This window comes from Chiloscyllium plagiosum, unplaced genomic scaffold (assembly GCF_037043375.1).
Source record: "Chiloscyllium plagiosum isolate Xiang-an unplaced genomic scaffold, Cpla_swu_hap1 HiC_scaffold_228, whole genome shotgun sequence".
In the NCBI taxonomy this organism is placed as follows: Eukaryota; Metazoa; Chordata; class Chondrichthyes; order Orectolobiformes; family Hemiscylliidae; genus Chiloscyllium; species Chiloscyllium plagiosum.
Window position 1 is genome coordinate 100001 of NW_028270367.1, and position 7500 is coordinate 107500.

Here is a 7500-nt window from a genome sequence, read left to right on the forward strand (position 1 = left end):
TCTGCCCCGGCCTCTGACCGAGTTGCACAAACCTGGGTGTGCTCAGGCAAGGGTCAGACCACATCCTTCATGGCAACACCCAAAGGGAACCAAGGCCACTCGCGTCTCTCGCCTTTCATTTTGGACACGAGCGCCTGTGGAGGGACGGCCGGATTCAACGTGGGGATTGCCCGCCCTCCAATCGTTCCGAGAGACCTCTGCCCCGGCCTCTGACTGAGTTGCACAAACCTTGGTGTGCTCAGGCAAGGGTCAGACCACATCCTTCCTGGCAACACCCAAGGCAAGCAAGGCCACTCGCGTCTCTCGCCTTTCATTTTCGACACGAGCGCCTGTGGAGGGACGGCCGGATTCAACGTGGGGATTGCCCGCCCTCCAATCGTTCCAAGAGACCTCTGCCCCGGCCTCTGACTGAGTTGCACAAACCTTGGTGTGCTCAGGCAAGGGTCAGACCACATCCTTCCTGGCAACACCCAAAGGGAACCAAGGCCACTCGCGTCTCTCGCCTTTCATTTTGGACACGAGCGCCTGTGGAGGGACGGCCGGATTCAACGTGGGGATTGCCCGCCCTCCAGTCGTTTCAAGAGACCTCTGCCCCGGCCTCTGAACGGAGTTGCACAAACCTTGGTGTGCTCAGGCAAGGGGCAGCCCTCATCCTTCCTGGCAACACCCAAGGCCACTCGCGTCTCTCGCCTTTCATTTTCGACACGAGCGCCTGTGGAGGGACGGCTGGGTTCAACGTGGGGATTGCCCGCCCTCCAATCGTTCCAAGAGACCTCTGCCCCGGCCTCTGACTGAGTTGCACAAACCTTGGTGTGCTCAGGCAAGGGTCAGACCACATCCTTCCTGGCAACACCCAAGGGAACCAAGGCCACTCGCGTCTCTCGCCTTTCATTTTCGACACGAGCGCCTGTGGAGGGACGGCCGGATACAACGTGGGGATTGCCCGCCCTCCAGTCGTTTCAAGAGACCTCTGCCCCCGGCCTCTGACTGAGTTGCACAAACCTTGGTGTGCTCAGGCAAGGGTCAGACCACATCCTTCCTGGCAACACACAAGGGAAGCAAGGCCACTCGCCTCTCTCGCCTTCAATTTCGGCACGAGCGCCTGTGGAGGGACGGCCGGATTCAACGTGGGGATTGCCCGCCCTCCAGTCGTTTCAAGAGACCTCTGCCCCCGGCCTCTGACTGAGTTGCACAAACCTTGGTGTGCTCAGGCAAGGGTCAGACCACATCCTTCCTGGCAACACACAAGGGAAGCAAGGCCACTCGCCTCTCTCGCCTTCAATTTCGGCACGAGCGCCTGTGGAGGGACGGCCGGATTCAACGTGGGGATTGCCCGCCCTCCAGTCGTTTCAAGAGACCTCTGCCCCGGCCTCTGACCGAGTTGCAAAAACCTGGGTGTGCTCAGGCAAGGGTCAGCCCGCATCCTTCCTGGCAACACCCAAAGGGAACCAAGGCCACTCACGTCTCTCTCGCCTTTCATTTTCGACACGAGCGCCTGTGGAGGGACGTCCGGATTCAACGTGGGGATGGCCCGTCCTCCAATCGTGTCAAGAGACCTCCGCCTTCGGCCTCTGACCGAGTTGCACAAACCTGGGTGACGAGCACCGCAGGGCGGCAGAGCCGTCGCACTTGGCCGGGTGGCAGCGGGAAGGACCAGCCTATTCACAATAGCGGCCACCCACTCCCAGAGCCGGTCGTGCGGCACCCGAGGCCGACCCTCGACTCGTAAGAGGCTTTAACGTGTGCTCAGGCAAGGGTCAGCCCACACCCTTCCTGGCGGCACCCAAGGGATCCAGGCCACTCGCGTCTCTCGCCTTCGTTTTGGACACGAGCGCCTGTGGACGGACGGCCGGAGTCAACGTGGGGATGGCCCGTCCTCCAATCGTGTCAAGAGACCCCCCGCACCGGCCTCTGACCGAGTTCCCCAAACCTGGGTGACGAGCAGCGCAGGGCGGCAGAGCCGTCGCACTTGGCCGGATGGCAGCGGGAAGGACCAGCCTATTCACAATAGCGGCCACCCACTCCCAGAGCCGGTCGTGCGGCGCCCGAGGCCGACCCTCGACTCGTAAGAGGCTTTACAGTGTGCTCAGGCAAGGGCCAGCCTACACCCTTCCTGGCGGCACCCAAGGGATCCAGGCCACTCGCGTCTCTCGCCTTCATTTTGGACACGAGCGCCTGTGGACGGACGGCCGGAGTCAACGTGGGGGTGGCCCGTCCTCCAATCGTGTCAAGAGACCCCCGCACCGGCCTCTGACCGAGTTCCCCAAACCTGGGTGACGAGCACCGCAGGGCGGCAGCGCCGTCGCACTTGGCCGGATGGCAGCGGGAAGGACCAGCCTATACACAATAGCGGCCACCCACTCCCAGAGCCGGTCGTGCGGCGCCCGAGGCCGTCCCTCGACTCGTAAGGGGCTTTAACGTGTGCTCAGGCAAGGGTCAGCCCACACCCTTCCTGGCGGCACCCAAGGGATCCAGGCCACTCGCGTCTCTCGCCTTCATTTTGGACACGAGCGCCTGTGGAGGGACGGCCGGAGTCAACGTGGGGATGGCCCGTCCTCCAATCGTGTCAAGAGACCCCCCGCACCGGCCTCTGACCGAGTTCCCCAAACCTGGGTGACGAGCACCGCAGGGCGGCAGAGCCGTCGCACTTGGCCGGATGGCAGCGGGAAGGACCAGCCTATTCACAATAGCGGCCACCCACTCCCAGAGCCGGTCGTGCGGCGCCCGAGGCCGGCCCTCGACTCGTAAGAGGCTTTAACGTGTGCTCAGGCAAGGGTCAGCCCACACCCTTCCTGGCGGCACCCAAGGGATCCAGGCCACTCGCGTCTCTCGCCTTCATTTTGGACACGAGCGCCTGTGGAGGGACGGCCGGAGTCAACGTGGGGATGGCCCGTCCTCCAATCGTGTCAAGAGACCCCCCGCCACGGCCTCTGACCGAGTTCCCCAAACCTGGGTGACGAGCAGCGCAGGGCGGCAGAGCCGTCGCACTTGGCCGGATGGCAGCAGGAAGGACCAGCCTATTCACAATAGCGGCCACCCACTCCCAGAGCCGGTCGTGCGGCGCCCGAGGCCGGCCCTCGACTCGTAAGAGGCTTTACGGAGTGCTCAGGCAAGGGTCAGCCCGCACCCTTCCTGGCAGCACCCAAGGGAACCAGGCCACTCGCGTCTCTCGCCTTCATTTTGGACACGAGCGCCTGTGGAGGGACGGCCGGAGTCAACGTGGGGATGGCCCGTCCTCCAATCGTGTCAAGAGACCCCCCGCCACAGCCTCTGACCGAGTTCCCCAAACCTGGGTGACGAGCACCGCAGGGCGGCAGAGCCGTCGCACTTGGCCGGGTGGCAGCGGGAAGGACCAGCCTATTCACAATAGCAGCCACCCACTCCCAGAGCCGGTCGTGCGGCGCCCGAGGCCGGCCCTCGACTCGTAAGAGGCTTTAGGGAGTGCTCAGGCAAGGGTCAGCCCGCATCCTTCCTGGCAGCACCCAAGGGAACCAGGCCACTCGCGTCTCTCGCCTTCATTTTGGACACGAGCGCCTGTGGAGGGACGGCCGGAGTCAACGTGGGGATTGCCCGCCCTCCAATCGTGTCAAGAGACCTCCACACAGGTCTCTGACCGACTCTTAGAACAGACAGGGAGAGTTTGGCAATTCTGTCAAAAAATTGACAAAGTGTCAAAAATTCGACTTCCAAGAGCTCTCCAGCATGCACTCATACCCGCCATTAGAGTGCTATGCCCGTGGAACCGTTTTTCGGATGCCTTTCAAAAAGGTCCCGCGCCGCCATTTTGTTCTAAAAATCGTGTTCCCAGAAATCTCCGGGTACCCCGCCAACCTCACTGTGTAACAAATGCAAGTGGCACTGAATGGGTCTGAATTTCAAATTTGACTGCATCGCTCTGGAACTCGATCCCCGCAAAACCGTTTGGATTTTTCCCGCTCGGGACTTCCGCGACAGACAAAGTTAAAGTTTTCGGGCTGCAGACACAAAATGACAGTTGGCCATTTGCCGGGCTCAATTCACACAGTTCCTGCGGCACTTCGGAACACATGTTCGGCGCGAGTTTGTGAATCTTTCCCGATGCTTCGGCACTTTCCTCCGCTGACACTTAGAATATTTTTCACACTTTGCTGAAAAATTTTCTAAGTGTTTTTTCCTAAGTTTTTCTGGTTACTGATTTATTATTTTTGATCATTTTTCTAAGTTTTTCTGGTTACTCATTTCTCATTTTCGGGCATTTTTCTAAGTTTTTCTAGTTACTGATTTCTTCTTTTTGGGCATTTTTCTAAGTTTTTCTGGTTACTCATTTCTCATTTTCGGGCATTTTTCTAAGTTTTTCTAGTTACTGATTTCTTCTTTTTGGGCATTTTTCTAAGTTTTTCTGGTTACTCATTTCTTCTTTTTGGGCATTTTTCTAAGTTTTTCTGGTTACTCATTTCTTCTTTTTGGGCATTTTTCTAAGTTTTTCTGGTTACTCATTTCTCATTTTCGGGCATTTTTCTAAGTTTTTCTAGTTACTGATTTCTTCTTTTTGGGCATTTTTCTAAGTTTTTCTGGTTACTCATTTCTTATTTTTGGGCATTTTTCTAAGTTTTTCTAGTTACTGATTTCTTCTTTTTGGGCATTTTTCTAAGTTTTTCTGGTTACTCATTTCTCATTTTCGGGCATTTTTCTAAGTTTTTCTGGTTACTGATTTCTTCTTTTTGGGCATTTTTCTAAGTTTTTCTAGTTACTCATTTCTTCTTTTTGGGCATTTTTCTAAGTTTTTCTGGTTACTCATTTCTCATTTTCGGGCATTTTTCTAAGTTTTTCTAGTTACTGATTTCTTCTTTTTGGGCATTTTTCTAAGTTTTTCTGGTTACTCATTTCTTCTTTTTGGGCATTTTTCTAAGTTTTTCTGGTTACTCATTTCTTCTTTTTGGGCATTTTTCTAAGTTTTTCTGGTTACTCATTTCTCATTTTCGGGCATTTTTCTAAGTTTTTCTAGTTACTGATTTCTTCTTTTTGGGCATTTTTCTAAGTTTTTCTGGTTACTCATTTCTTCTTTTTGGGCATTTTTCTAAGTTTTTCTGGTTACTCATTTCTTCTTTTTGGGCATTTTTCTAAGTTTTTCTGGTTACTCATTTCTCATTTTCGGGCATTTTTCTAAGTTTTTCTAGTTACTGATTTCTTCTTTTTGGGCATTTTTCTAAGTTTTTCTGGTTACTCATTTCTTATTTTTGGGCATTTTTCTAAGTTTTTCTAGTTACTGATTTCTTCTTTTTGGGCATTTTTCTAAGTTTTTCTGGTTACTCATTTCTTCTTTTTGGGCATTTTTCTAAGTTTTTCTGGTTACTCATTTCTTCTTTTTGGGCATTTTTCTAAGTTTTTCTGGTTACTCATTTCTCATTTTCGGGCATTTTTCTAAGTTTTTCTAGTTACTGATTTCTTCTTTTTGGGCATTTTTCTAAGTTTTTCTGGTTACTCATTTCTTCTTTTTGGGCATTTTTCTAAGTTTTTCTGGTTACTCATTTCTTCTTTTTGGGCATTTTTCTAAGTTTTTCTGGTTACTCATTTCTCATTTTCGGGCATTTTTCTAAGTTTTTCTGGTTACTGATTTCTTCTTTTTGGGCATTTTTTCTAAGTTTTTCTGGTTACTGATTTCCCAACGTTGGAAATGCATGAAACTCGGCCTGAACACGGTGGCAGGGTCCGCTCTCGAAGGCGAGACCTTCGGCAGAACCACCGGGTCAAATCCGGCCGGGCTAGCCGGCCTCGAGCACTCAAAGTCGGTATGAGCAGTCAAGTTCGCTCCCATCACAGTTTGGACCCTAAAAAATCTAAGTGTCACTGGTTACTGATTTGTACTGACTCGAAAAAATTCTAAGTGTCGTTGGTTACTGATTTGTAACCACCGGGTCAAATCCGGCCGGGCTAGCCGGCCTCGAGCACTCAAAGTCGGTATGAGCAGTCAAGTTCGCTCCCATCACAGTCTGGACCCTAAAAAATTCTAAGTGTCACTGGTGACTGATTTGTACTGACTGAATAAAATTCTAAGTGTCGTTGGTTACTGATTTGTAACCACCGGGTCAAATCCGGCCGGGCTAGCCGGCCTCGAGCACTCAAAGTCGGTATGAGCAGTCAAGTTCGCTCCCATCACAGTCTGGACCCTAAAAAATTCTAAGTGTCACTGGTTACTGATTTGTACTGCATCAAAAAAATTCTAAGTGTCGTTGGTTACTGATTTGTACTGCATCAAAAAAATTCTAAGTGTCGATGGTTACTGATTTGTACTGACTGAAATAAATTCTAAGTGACGTTGTTTACTGATTTGTAACCACCGGGTCAAATCCGGCTGGTCTAGCCGGCCCCGAGCACTCAAAGTCGGTATGAGCAGTCAGGTTCGCTCCCATCACAGTTTGGACCACTTGCCGACTTGGGAAATGCATGAAAATCGGCCCGAACGCGGGGGCCGGTCCGCTCTCAAAGTCGAGACCTTCGGCTGAACCACCGGGTCAAATCCGGCCGGGCTAGCCGGCCTCGAGCACTCAAAGTCGGTATGAGCAGTCAAGTTCGCTCCCAGCACAGTTTGGACCCTAAAAAATCTAAGTGTCACTGGTTACTGATTTGTACTGACTCAAAAAAATTCTAAGTGTCACTGGTTACTGATTTGTACTGACTGGAAAAAATTCTAAGTGTCCTTGGTTACTGATTTGTAACCACCGGGTCAAATCCGGCCGGGCTAGCCGGCCTCGAGCACTCAAAGTCGGTATGAGCAGTCAAGTTCGCTCCCATCACAGTTTGGACCCTAAAAAATCTAAGTGTCACTGGTTACTGATTTGTACTGACTCTAAAAAATTCTAAGTGTCGTTGGTTACTGATTTGTACTGAGCCTAAAAAATTCTAAGTGTCACTGGTTACTGATTTGTACTGCCTCAAAAAAATTCTAAGTGTCGTTGGTTACTGATTTGTACTGCATCAAAAAAATTCTAAGTGTCACTGGTTACTGATTTGTACTGACTCAAAAAAATTCTAAGTGTCGTTGGTTACTGATTTGTACTGAGCCTAAAAAATTCTAAGTGTCACTGGTTACTGATTTGTACTGCCTCAAAAAAATTCTAAGTGTCACTGGTTACTGATTTGTACTGACTCAAAAAAATTCTAAGTGTCGTTGGTTACTGATTTGTACTGAGCCTAAAAAATTCTAAGTGTCACTGGTTACTGATTTGTACTGCCTCGAAAAAATTCTAAGTGTCACTGGTTACTGATTTGTACTGACTGGAAAAAATTCTAAGTGTCGTTGGTTACTGATTTGTACTGACTGAATAAAATTCTAAGTGTCACTGGTTACTGATTTGTACTGCCTCAAAAAAATTCTAAGTGTCACTGGTTACTGATTTGTACTGACTCTAAAAAATTCTAAGTGTCCTTGGTTACTGATTTGTACTGCATCAAAAAAATTCTAAGTGTCGTTGGTTACTGATTTGTACTGCCTCAAAAAAATTCTAAGTGTCACTGGTTACT